Source organism: Ammospiza nelsoni, chromosome Z (genome assembly GCF_027579445.1).
Source record: "Ammospiza nelsoni isolate bAmmNel1 chromosome Z, bAmmNel1.pri, whole genome shotgun sequence".
NCBI lineage: Eukaryota > Metazoa > Chordata > Aves > Passeriformes > Passerellidae > Ammospiza > Ammospiza nelsoni.
Genome location: NC_080669.1, coordinates 53,399,246 through 53,413,482, shown reverse-complemented (window position 1 = coordinate 53,413,482; position 14,237 = coordinate 53,399,246).

Genomic DNA, 14,237 nt, shown 5'->3' with positions numbered 1-14,237 from the left:
AAAATCTGGTCAAATAACATGAGTTTGTTATTTTCACTTGATAATTTCTACCCTTTTCCCAAACTGTCAAATCAATCGGCTGAGAAATGCAGTGCTAAGGGTAGAAGGGAATAATGTAATAAGGGGAAAAAATATTGCAATATATTTTTATACAGGTCAATAAAACAAGGAAAAGTCATTGAATACTGTTGAATAAAAATTAAAGAAAATATGTTCATTCCCATATGGTACTTGTAATCTATATCAGAGACACCATTTGTTTTATAAATAAATTGCATATGAATTGAAGTGTTTTTTACAAAAGTAATTTTTCAAAGATGACTGTTAAATATCAATTTAAAAAATACAACACAAAACATTAAATAAATTATTTAATTGCCCAACTCTTCATCTAGAGCAGCTATTTCAACTTCAGGCATATGAGACAAATTTATGTCTCAATTTGTGTCATTGCTTAATAACAGAAAGCAGAAATCTGAAGAATAGACCGCTAATCCTGAGGAATTGGCAAAGCAGCCAGGTAAAAAAATCTGCCAGCCTTGGTCACAGACAAAGCACTTTGTTTTTCTTCCCCCTTTAGAAATATTCTGAAATTATAAACCTAAATTATTCCCAAATTTTAAAATAGAGAGATTGACTTTTTGCTGATGCTGCTTTTCCTGCATTCTCTGAAGTAATCAGAAGTCAGCTTAATCAGCAACATTAAAGAAAGCAGCTCCTGAGCTGCTCTTTATGGTCTCACACCACAGCATGCAGCAGACTGGAAGTGGCAGCATAGAACTGAAGCATAACAGCTCCCAGGCCAAGTTTATAGCCTAGATTACAACTCTACCTGCAAGATGCTTCCTTTCCTACCAACTCATAGATGAGTTGGCTTGGAGTTGCCTCAGATGTCCAAGGACTTCTATGCAGTAACTTTACCAGATTTTTTCATCTGTTGTTCTGTGTTGTAAAGGAACTGACATCCCAGTGTAGCTAGCCAAGAACTGTGTCTAGTGCAGCACTAGAAAGATCAAAGATCTGATGGTGCCAGGCCTGGCTTCAGTCTAAACAAGCAGTGTCCAGACTGTTTAAATAAAAGAATGTACACTCCTGCATTAGATATTCACATTGTGCTAGCCCAGAACATAGCAAGAGGATGTTTAATTACTTTTGGGGAGAACAAAAAAATCTGTTAGCATATTTATCATTACACTTTAAATAAGATTGAATACTCATTAAACATGCATAGAGGAATGCTAATGAAATTAAATTCTCACAGGAAATTCTCAAACACAGGCCTTCACCACTTAAACCAAAGCCTTTTGCCACAGTGGTCTTGAGATTAAATGTACATGTAAATTGATGGTTTTCCACTGCCTCTGCAAAATAGCAATTATATTTGCAGAGCAGTTAGTATTTACTTCTCCTTCTGCTGCTGCCTTTTTATCCCTACAAATCAGATGATATAAATAGGCTACATTATTTTTCCAGTCCAGCTCTCTACAGTCTTTGCTAACAATTTACTGTACTTTTAAAGCATAAGATATTTAAGAAAATAGTTAATTTTTCCATTTTGTGATTTATAATTCATTCAAATTACCTTAGGTTGACTCAAAGACTCATGTTCCTTCTGTGTACTCATCCATGAAGTCCTATGTTAAGAGGAACAAAAACAATTATATAAATATTGTGATTAGAAGCTAAATCTTTTCTGAGCCTAGCACCATGTATTAACAAAATAAAACAGGCTGCTGTTTTATTTGTAAAATCTATGTTGTTATAATTATTATGTATATAGCTTCATTGGTAGATGGGATACATACAACATAAATACAGATCAGTTTGGTTTTCTTTTGGTTTGAGTTGTCGGGGCAGTTTGCACAACAAGTGCAACAGGCAGTTTCAACCCCTGGCTTATGCAAAAGCAAGAAGTTTCCTTACTAAATATTCCTTACTGTGCCAAATTCACATTGAAACTCTACAGTTTATATTTACTAGGATTAGCATACTCTTTGAATCTGCTGTGTTCATCACTAGGAGTTTGGCTAGAGAAAAATAACTAAAATCTTAGATTTTTTTTCACAATTTTGGCTAACTCCATCAAGAATGTTGAAGAAGTAATCCTAGCCCTGAAACAATCACATTATCAGGTATGACAGACAGAAATTATGTTTCTTTTGCTCAGTTTGCATCACTTATGTTAGAAGATTGGTCAGTTTATCTCTATAAATTATAACAAATATAATGCCTATAAATTACAGGAAATTACAAACAGCCTTGCATTTCATAACACACAATATTCATTTAGTTCACAACCCTTTCTACAGAAAGGGGCATGGGAAGACAGTGGTAAGTGGGTCAGGGAAGGTGGAAAAGTACCATATTGGTGTTGCTGTTGTAAAGAATTACTTTACTGTGACACACGTCATTATTCATGTTGATGTCAGTTTGGCACAGGAAAATTGTCAAATGTGGAAATCTGACCTAAAAAGCAAAGACAAAATATGAAGTAGTTTACCTTTACTTAATGAACAGGTGTATTTTAGTGTAAAAAAAAATCAAGCATTTAAGGAATAAAATTATTAATATATTCTCAGCATTACTATTGGAGAATGTTAATTTGTAAATCAGCGTCATTCTAAAAGACCCAGACTGTTAAAAAGCAGATGCATGTACTGGACAGAACATGAAAATCATCTGGATCTTCACAGACAATATGACGTTACAGTAGATTTGACCTCAGAAATATTGCTTTATTGGTACAATGTTTTTTATAAAACTCACAGCAATGTTTATTAAAAGTCTTTGAAATTCCTCATTCTATTATTTCTAAGTATCAAGTATAGTAAATATCAGCTTGTTTGCCACAGCAGGAAGCTTAACAGTCAGTAGCAAGCAGGCAAATTAATTAATATTCTGATCATTCAAGCTTGAGCCACTACAATGTACAAATCAGACACAATTTTTAAAATTGCTTCAAATATTCAGATGAACAAAACAGATCCAAAGTAGTCTGAGGTGAAAACTTTGAAATAGTTTGAAGCATTTAAATACGGAACAGTGTATGACCTTTCGTTGTATACCACAAGAGCGGCCCACAGTTCCACTGTGCAAAAGGACAAGGCACCCATAAAAACCTGTTCTAATCAGGCACAGAAGTTTGTCAAAGTCACTAACATGAAATATTGAGAAGGACAGGTGTTAAACTTCGTACTCCTAAAGGACTTAGACAACTTTCCCAAACATTGCAAAGAAGTGTTTCTGGTTTCTTGAACGTAAAGAAATCTGAAACGTCACTTCAAAGTAGTTGCCCTCAGCAGCCTTTCTCCCAAAATCTGCCAGCAGCTTCCCTCTCTGTGCCAGTAATTCAGCAAACCAAGAAAAGCTGGACTGTTGGCTACCAATTCAACACCAGATATGTATCAAAGTTACATCTACCACAAGTTTCTCTACTGGCTTCTGTACCTACTGAGGAAGGACAACTTTCCTTCTTCTTCTCAGAACGATTTTGTCCTTCTCTTGCAGAAGGCACTGACAAGTACTAGTATGGATTGGATAAGCAAAAGCACTTCATAATAATATGTAGCTCAGTGTAGCAAGGTCCACTAGCTTGGACTGTGTATAATTCTCCACACCTAATAACTCTGGAGCTGTCCACAGCTAGAGAAGTTTGGCAAGGCATGACAGAGAATTGAGAAGACTATTTCCAGTCTGTGAAGGGATAATATGCTTGTTGTATTACCTGACTGGCGGAAAGAGAAAGAAACCATGCTGGCCAGCATCCAGGAATGTCTATGCCGGTCCATCATGGATGCTTTCAGAATTCAGCATGGAATAATGCTGCGCATAGCATTTAAATACCAAATTTAGCAGAGAAAATTGTTTAACTCATGGTCTAGATCTGCACTGATCCAATTCTACTTTAAACACTAGCAAACCAGAGAAGTGAATAAGACTGTGTGGTAAGCAAACAAACCAAGTGATTTCTGAGGAACCCTAGCAAGTTCAGATGAAGGAGAAGACAAAGGATGTGCATTCAGATCAGAGAGGTGGGATCTCTTTGTTAGTAAGCTACAAAAACTAAAGAATAAAACACCTAAGTAAGAAACAGTTGAAATGACAAGGAAAATGCCAGATAAAGAAACACAGAAGAGGTAGGGTGACAGCCATGCTTCTTGGGTCATTCTACACAGTAACAGGACATCTTGTATTTAAGATTTATTCTAAAAAAGACCAGGTCTTTCTTAGAATAACAATAACAATTAAAGACTCCAAAAAACAAATTAAAAGAAAAACACAAAAAAGCCCTCATAGAAAAACCTCCCAAAACCACAGAGGGATTTCTCATATGTCACAGTAACTGCCTATTTCCCCCCAATGTTTAGTATTGGCATTTACCTAATTGATACTGACAGACAGGGAGTTAACTATATTTTTGGTACAATAAATCAGAGTCAGATTACAGTAATGTATGTTTGTTCTTAGTGGCCTCACACTTGAACACCTGCAAATGGTGTGCAGCTCTGACATAAAAAGACAATTATTTTCTAATTTTAAACCAGATTTTTCAAATTGTCTGAATAATATAACATTGGTTCAGCAGAAAATAAAAAAGGAAGTGGAGCCTAGTTCAAATAGGCTAACTTCCATGTAACTTGTGTTTTGATATCAGAAAGACCAAAATATCCCAGGAAGCTTTGAAGAGAGAGTCAGAAGACCTACCACAGGAACCAGCACAGAAAGGAAAGAAGATTTATCAGGAATTTGCACCTGAGTGAGAATTTGTATTATCAGACAAAACCTCACACTGGGAATTTAGACAACTATTGTCTTCATGAGTTGAGAAATTCTCCACTTTACTTTTTCGTTCTGGGGAAAAACAAAAGGAAGGAGAGCCCAAAATTAGGAGGATTAGTAAAAACTAGGAGCATTCATGAAACAGGTCAAGTACAAGCAGCTATCATCACTCTCCATAGCTCAAAAAAGGCAAGTGTCAAGCACCTCACAGGAGATGGCAAGTTTTATGGTAGCTCTCTCAGATTTTCAAAAGCCAACCTTTGAATCTTTGCTCCAGAACTTACCCACAGCATATTCAAGCTATGCTATTGGCATGGGAGTGGGAAAGCACATTCTTTGAAGTGTGCTCCCAGGTGGTATGCATAAATGAAAATTCACACTTCAGAGAACACATTTAGAGCTTTCCATTTGTTGCAAATTTAAACACTGCATGAAAACACTGTAGATCTGGAGAGGAAGATTTCAGAGTTAGCGGCAGAGCCAGTAATTTTACATAGATAGGCAGTCTAGGTGTGATCATCACTGCCCATTCCAAGCAGCCCACGTACAAGCCAGATCCATCCAGAAGCCGTATAGCTATACCATAACAAAGTGGTCTTTGTCAGGGTATTCTTGGGATGACAGCTACAAAGGCCACATACATCTGCTTTGGCAGCAAAAGGAATGTGAGCTCAGGCCCACCTGCTTCTGCCCATGAAGACATTTTCTTATGTGTGATGTCTCTGGACTTGATCATGCTTTTTATTTAGGTTAAGGGTTCATTGATTTAGTTGGTGTCAGAGCAGGACATATCACCACTTTGCTGTGCCTCGTTACCCAGGTGTGTGTGTGTGTTACCCTATGTTCCTTTCTTTGATAATGCCATCAGCCCCTGTATCTTGGTCCAACAACAATCTCTGTTTCATTCCATATCATGCCCTCTGCACAGAATGCCTGTCCTGAGTCATTCTGCAAGTTCACTGTCCTGAATTCTCTTAAGTCCATTCCCAAGAAATACTTCTTTCACAATACACTAATAATCCTAGCAAATAGGACATACACACTAATTAGAATAAAACAACAAACAAACAAGCCATCTTAACTGCATTATATCAAGCACCATCCCTTGGCAAGTGACCACATAATCTTATTGTTGCTCCTCCTGTCATTCCTCACCTCCCTACTACCCAACAATTATTCTGTGTCTATAATTAGTTCACACTGCTGCAACAAGAGATGCTAACTCACCACCTTGTGCCTGTCTGAACATTTCCTGAAATCAGAAGGGTTTTGCAGGGGACAGCAGCCACTGGTGGCAAATGTTTGGAAACCCCCTCAGGAGAACGGATCTTGCGCCCTTTCTCTTCAGAAAGACACTTATCTACTTCCAGAAATCATCACTGCTAGTTGCATTCCTGCTATCTCAGACCCTTATTTAATGATACCTCTGACAGCAAACACATCTTTGCTTTCTCTTTTTTGCATTTCTTCTGGTATCAATGAAACTGTTAAGGGTAACCCAGATGAGAATGTTTTACCTATAATAAGCAACTAATGTAATAAGGTGTGTATATTTCATTTATATTAAGTAATGATTTCCTATCCCTTTATTTTTGAGAAGCATTCATCATAGACAGAGATTCCCTCTTAAAAGGAAAACAGTTAGTCAAATTCAGCCAAAATTATAAAATTTCTTTACATTTCTATATTTCTTTATGGTTTCATTCAGAAAAGAAGTAAATTCTGTATGGCAATTTGCTGTGCAGTACTTTTGGTACTGTTTGGAATACTACAAGGTTTCTTCTAAATTTAACTTATACTCATGTTAAGATTTAATCACCCCAAGAAAATATAAATAAAGTTATTTTACTTGTTCTGTGAGCCTGCTATAATCTTACTTTTGAAGCATTCTTGAAAGCATGTGATTTAAAGGACTTAGAGTTTTATGGTTGCTTTACATCTGTTCACTTGTAGAAAATATTGGATTCTCTCTAGTGAATTCAGAAAGCCTTTTATAAGCCTTATTGAAATTACAAACATGAAAATGGTCTTTTTAAGGGTATAGAAGACAGAATTAATTTTTAAAAACTATCTAAAGACCTTTTAAGTGTTAGACAATGCACTGATTACATTGTCCTCTATTTTCTACTTTTAAAGAGTCCAAATTGGCTAAAAACAACAATTACAAACATTTACTATTGAACATAACTAGAATTGTAATGTCCAGGACTCAACCATAGGAAATCACAGAATAACAGGATATGCTGCATTGGAAAGGACCTACAAGGGAGACTGAGTAGAAGTCCTGGCCCTGCACAGCACCATCCCCAAAAGCCACACCATGTGCCCAAGAGTATTGTCCAAAGGTTATTTGTACACCATAAACTGGATACACAATTACATCATCACTCTTTGTTTTCCCAACACTCTGGTTTCAATAAGTCCACAGCCTAAACCCATTGTTTGTGGAAAGAATCAGAGTAAAGGAGAAAATGCCATGTCTGTCTATAGGATCCTTCCATGGCTTTGGATGTTTTGCTTCTTTTCCTTGCCCAGAATCAAGGTGATCACTAGTTGCAAGCTCCCTCCTCTCCAGGTTCCTACTTTGAGACGCCAAGACCTGACCTGGAGAAATGCTGAGCATTCCTCCTCAGTAAAAGCTCTTGAGTGTTTCAGAAACACTGGAGAAAGGGATCTTAAGCTGATAAACAGATTCCCTCTGTGTGCTGTCTTACTTTTGTAAAATGGACGTATTAATGCTGTTTATCTGACAGCCATATTCCACATAACATCCAATGTGTTAGTATCCAGGAGTAATTAGAAGTGGGAAGCCCTGCAGAAAAACACCTAAATACAAAAGAGATACCCCATTGGGATCTACAGCACTTCAGGTATGAGTTAGATGGATACAACATTTAAGAGGGGGAACCAGACTGTAAATCACAGAGATGATGCTACAGGCTTTAATTTTGGCCAAGATCCCTATTTCATTTTAAGTTGTTACCCTTTTCAGATAACATTTCCAATTTCCAGACACCTCTCTGAAAAGTGATTATATCGCCAGCTGCTTGTCTGTTCAAAATGCTTACGATTATTTGAGCTCAGTACAGTACCTGCACTTTCATTTTGGTCTGTCTCATTGAAGAACAGAACTTTCTACTGCATTTCTACATCTGAAACTATATGAAAAGGTAAACCTGAGACCAAAGAAGTAATCTTTTAAGAAGACACTAATTTCACTGGTTGTAGACAAATTAGCAAACAGAAGTTTACTTTGTCATTATGAAAACAGTAACAACCAAAAAGGCAGAAAATAAACCGTAGTAAAGTACTAGTACATGGGAAACTCTTTATATTGCAAATAGTAGTCCAGAAGAGGTATAGCATACAAAAGTCACAAATCACCATCACAGCTGGAAGTTTAGGCTCAGAAAATCAGTTGTTGGTTCTAAAAAGGCCACCCATATATCACACATCTCAGGCAACAATGGCCATATCCCTGGTGACCCACCCCAAACACCCCACATAATCCCAGACCAGTAAGGAGCAATTTCATGGAAACAGGGTGTTTTAGCTGCCATGCCTGCTGTTTAGTCATTAGACTTCCCTGTGAAGACTTCCAGCAAGGATACCAATTAATGCAAATGGCTTGTAATTAACAGTGATGATTTTTGTAACGTGAATACCTTCTCAGTAAGAACAGGAATGAGCCACCAACTCATTTCACATGAGGCAACCATCAGGAGGTAAAGATTTGTAGTTAATAAAGGCCCAAGTGAGAACGAAACCAGTGACTCAGAAGACTAATGCATTGTCTTGCAATACTGGTCCCCAGTGCTGGCACCACTAATCTAACTGGATCAGATCATTGTTAATCCTTTGTTTTACTGAGAATGTGAAAATTCTCTTAACACTTACTTCACATTTGATTTCCTCAGAGATGTGTGTTGTGTGTAATAAGTGTGCTTCCTCCTGACAGAGCACCTTCTCCATTACTTGGAGGGGAATTCACTCTCTCAGCATGCCTTTTGTTTTACCTGTCCAGCTCCACTCCTGTCCCCTCCTGCGAGTATGATGCCTGCTTTGACTGCCTCGACTTTCACACTGCTAATCTTCCATTTGACCTACTTTGGCATTGCTCTCTTGGCTCTCCGGGCCACAGATGTGTAAAGGCTGCTGATATGTAAGTTCAAGCGTCTTTTTTTTCTACTCAGCTCCATTTAACGTTGCTAGATTTTATTTTTATGTGATTTTTAATTTCTGAACTCGATTAATTTCCTACTGTGTATTGATTCCTGTTATTGTCTTTTCTTTAGTCACAACACTCAGTATTTCACTGTGGTCCATACCTGCTTTTACCACTGGCAGAGCACACTGGCCATCTTCTCTGACATCTCAAATCCCCTCAAACATCTTTCTTTAATGCAACTCATGAAATAACACTGGAGCTCACTCCCTTGCTCCAAAAATATGAGCTCCCACTTAGTCCTCTTTTATTGACTCATAATGGATCAATTATCATGGATCAAGAGTCCTCTACGGCTTCTAATTGCTATCATTTTCTACCTCGAAGACCATTCCTTTCCCCTCCCCAGGTTAGTGATGGACGTCGTTGGTGTGGCAAGGGTGAGTGAAAGGGAGGCTCCCCACTGCAGGTTCTGCTGCCAGGGCACCTGAGACCTGCCCTGGCCCTGCCCGGGCCGGCTCCCACAGCCCGAGCCATCCTCGGGCAGCTCCTGGGCAGCTCTGGGCCCTGCCCCGGCCCGGCCGCCTGCTGACCCACCGCACCTCGTCCGGCCGGCTGCCTTCTGCCTCGCTGCCACCACTGCCTCCACGACCTGTTTGCTCCGAGGGATGCTTCGAAATGGGGCCTCTGCCTCCCAAAATATTCTCTCCACTGGCTGCCCCAGCTAGCCCTCCCTCCCTCATGTTTCCATCCCAGGTCTCCCTCCCCTGAGTCACAGCTCTCCAGCACCTTCCCTTCCTCCTGGTGTTATGAGCTATCTCACTTTTTCCAGAACCCCACTGTAAACCCATGCTCCCACATACTCCTTGTGCTATGACTCACCTTCCCTAGCTAACCTTCTAATTATTTGTAATTAACAATAACAAGAAGGAACTGACATTAAGTAGAGATGATCAGATGTGAGGATGAGTTCAGTTGAAATGCTTAGAGAGAGAGAAACAGCATCATATACTACAGAATAATTCTGTAATCGTTCTGTGTACATTCCTCTTTCCATAACCACTGCCTGACACTATTGTGCTCTGTGTCCTTTTATGAGATATCTAACCTTGACAGGAAGTGGAGACCATCCACTTTCATTTCCACAAGTGCTCATTAGTAACAGAGGTAAGGGCATCTGAAAATCAGACTAGCTTTTAAAATTTTCCCTGTAAAGCAACATCAAATGTAACTGTTGCAGCCTGTGCTAATATATACTATAAGGCATTTAAATTACCGTGAATTGTCTCAGCTGCCTTGAGTTTCCCTGTACTAACAAGTCCAGCCTTTCCTGTTCTGCCCACTTATTGCACCTCTCATGCATCTTTTACTTCAGCTATCCATGACTTAATGCAATGCCAGGCATGAGAAGCTGGCCTTGAGGATGATACGCAAATTGCTTTTATTTCTTTCTATAGGAGATTAAATTTGCTTTGATGGCATAACCTTGCTTCCTTTCTTCCGCTCTCATTGACTTTCCTCCTCTGCCACAGTCTACTTTATAATGCATTATGCCTTCCATTTCTCCCATCAGAATCAGCAGTCTTAATCCACTGGATCCAGAGTCCCACTACACAAGCCTTGTTACTTTCATTCCTCCAGTGAAGCCTATTCCAAAACAATAAAACTACATTAAAATTTATTGTTTATAATAAATAAGGGGAAAAAGTCTTATAAGCTATGAATCAGAGGCTACTTTATGAGCATAAAATGTCATATGTGTAGAATTTTCATGAGTTGTCAGTTTACTATTATTTTGATTCTAATGTTTGTGCCTGTGGAACCCTTGAAGCATGACCAGGAGCAGATGAGGTCTTCTGGAGTTGGCAGTAAGACTGAAAGGGTGACTTCAAAGCTTCTTTTACTCATGGTGTTAACACCATTGCTGTTGTGGTCATTTGATGTGAAATACCAGGAACTGAAAACTTCAGAAGAAAGGTCCACAAGAATGATGTCCTAGATGACCAGGTTCTAAAGGGTAATTGTGCTACTTTAGCACTTCGGAGCACTCTGTCTAGGAAGATCTAGTTGTGTGATAGGTTATCAGTCTCAAAGATCCCAAATCCAGGTAAACAATTTAAATGAGCTTGTATTTATTCCTTAGGGTAGGGAATGAGGCAAAACAAAGTCCACCTCTGCCTAAGATTCTCAGTGTATGGAGTGACACCCATGCACCCATCCACTCACTTGTGGATAATGCTTGAGTCACCTTTATGTAACTTTTGAAACCATCAGCAGAAAATAGGCAGGCATTTTCATGATCATTCAATATATGTAAGGAAGGCAGTGTGTGGATTAGTCTTCTTTTCTGGTCTGCCACAAAAACCATCAGACTACAAACTGCCAAAGTGCTGAGTGAGTTCATTCAGGTCTTCACTCAGAATTCTTAGAGGAGGTAACTATAAAATACCTTATTGCTTTTTTACCTCTGATGAAAAACGGTTTAGTAACTCTTTACCTAGGCCAGTTTGGTACTAATAATGCCTCATGTCAATTTTATGTACTTTTATATTTTCGTCATGAGGATTAAGGCCTTTCTTTCAATAGTAAGCAGGAAAAGGCATCAAAAATGTCAGTCAGCCTTACCTGAGTTCAGATCATATCTAGTTGCTATGGACAAGAGAATATGTGTTGTTGTGTTTTTTCCCATGATTTCACAGTAGAGAAGAAAAATGCAATAGTTTCAAGTGTAGCCAGTAAAACAGAATCTTTCAAATCAATTGTGTTCCCATACCTAAGGTAATTTACATGGATAAATCCCAGAGGTTAAATCTTTACTTTCTATTATCCTAATTTCCAAACACCATGAGGATCCATGATATTTGTTTCCAAATATATTTATTTACATGGATATTTAAATTGAATTTAACCTCTTGATTTATATGTCCTAGTCTAACATTGTGTCAATTCTGCCGCTATTGATGTTCATAAGGCATAAAAATTATAAACCAGACCAAATCAAAAAGAGCAATGTCCCATGCCATGCATTCTGGTTGATTCCTTGGGTATGCATCTGCTTGGGGGTTGATAACGACCTATAATTTTTAAAAATTTAAATTTACATTTAGAACCCATTTAATCAGGCACAAAATTACCTGTCATTGATGGGCAGTGGAAGAATCATTCTCTAATATGACTATTTTCAGAAGTAATGAAATAGCTTTAAAGTAAGAGAATATTCTTCTAGTTTCCTAAGTTACCTGGAGAATATTGGAGACTTGATTCAATATTGTAAACCAGCAAACACTGAAACTGTTTTCTTTTTTCTCATATGTATTATATATAGGAACTTAATGAAATGGAATAATTTCAGGAAAGGATTACAGAATGCCCTAGAATACTTGAGTTACTAGTGACATCAGTGGGTAATGCATTTTTTTAATGCTGAAGCATGACCTGCTTGAATAATTTTCTTGACTTGCTTGCTATCGGCAGATTAGTGCACTCAGTCATACAAGTATGTATGTATACTTAAAAAATATTTTCAAATTTCATAAAGATTTTTGAATGAGAGTACAGCAGATTTTTCCCTTGTCAATGTTATTTCATCGTGTCCAGCATTCATACCTGACAAACCTTTGTGCTTTCACCTAACCTTTTAATCCTCATTTCCTTTCAAGTAGATATACTCCCAAACTAGATATTATGCTGTGTTTTCTCTTGGTTTCAATATAACAGAACATATGCTGGACCAGCATAAAATGCAGACCACATCTTTCAAGAGAAGGCAAGACATTTGTTATACAGAAGAAGAACAAATATCTTTCTAATATTTATCTTCCTGTATGCAGAATTACAAGAAGGAGTTACGTGTTTAAATAGAGAAGGCCAAGTAGCGCACTGCAGTGTCTTATTTAAGACAGGATCCACCCTGAGAAAGAATTTCAGAACCTTTGTTCCTGATGAAAGTTCTTATACCAAGAATTTTAAAATGGCTTTCCCTCTTTGGGCTCAGAGACTAGGACAAAGGTACCTTGAAAAGTGTATTTTTCCTTAACCTGATCTAAACATCTTTCTTGTTTTGCAATGTTAAAATAAAAAGTGAGGTAAGGATACAGAGCAGAAGGTGCACTAAGCAGAAAGATACATAAGGATTTAGCAACCACTGAGCATAAACACTGCATACAAATAGCTCATTCACTTATTTTAGTGAGGTATCAACCATCCACAAACAACTAGCATCCTGGAACTTTTACACACATTTTAAAATATTCTACATTAAAAGCTAGCTTGTTTGCTTATACAAGCCTGAATAATAGCCATACAAACATGATTTTGGTACACAAAGAAATCATAGCAGCTGAATAAAGGTTTGTACTTTCTCTAGCACACAAAAGTTGAATAAAAAGTGTTTTTTCCATGTGAAGTACTATAGCTCTAGTAAATTTTGGTTTTGAAGTGCACACAAACTGTATGTTTACTGGTGTCCTAAACAAAAAGGAAGATTTCACTTTGTTAGGGAAAAGAACACAACAGTAGCTGTATGTGTGCAGCAGAATTAAGTAAGTCATGGCCTCTCAGGAATAAAATCAGCCATTATCCCTTGAAGAAAGTAGACAGCTGGGAAGCTGAATTCTGCTCACTATAGCAAGTATATATTTAACTTCACTGAACTGCCTAGAGTTACATTAATGAATCCATCTGAAGAACTCAATTGGGTCTTCCTGTCTAGACTTGAGAAGTAAATAAATATTACCTAATGCCAGGCATTCAATACAACAAACCCCATCACAGTTATATGTGCTTGTTGCAAGATGAAGTACTCTGCTCACTATTTCAGATTGACCTCTGTACTTTGTTTAGTCTGCATTTTATTTCTCTGCCTGTTCCTTACATTCAGCTGCTGTGATTGATACACTGATGGCAATTGATGTTGTTCAGAAAAGGCCTCATTCAGTTATAGGAACAATAGGTCATGTAAGCAATTAACTGCTTGCTGTTGCATCAGAAAAGTTACTTGAAGACAAGTATATGTTTATACAGGTCCAGGTGCTATGCAATATCTAAGAGAAATAAGCCCAGTCCACAAGTCAGACAATTTCTCCCTGCCTGGAGTCCATGAGTTCTCCTTAATTGCACCGATTTGCATGGTTTTAACTGGCAAATGGCATTGCCTTCAGTTTTGGAAAGCCATTAGTCATGTAAGTGGAGGTTTAGAAGCAGAAGGATTGCAGAAAGCAGCAGGCCATCCCTATATTGGTCTCAGAAAACTTAGTGTAAACTGTGGGCTTACTCTACCCAACTGCTAACTTTA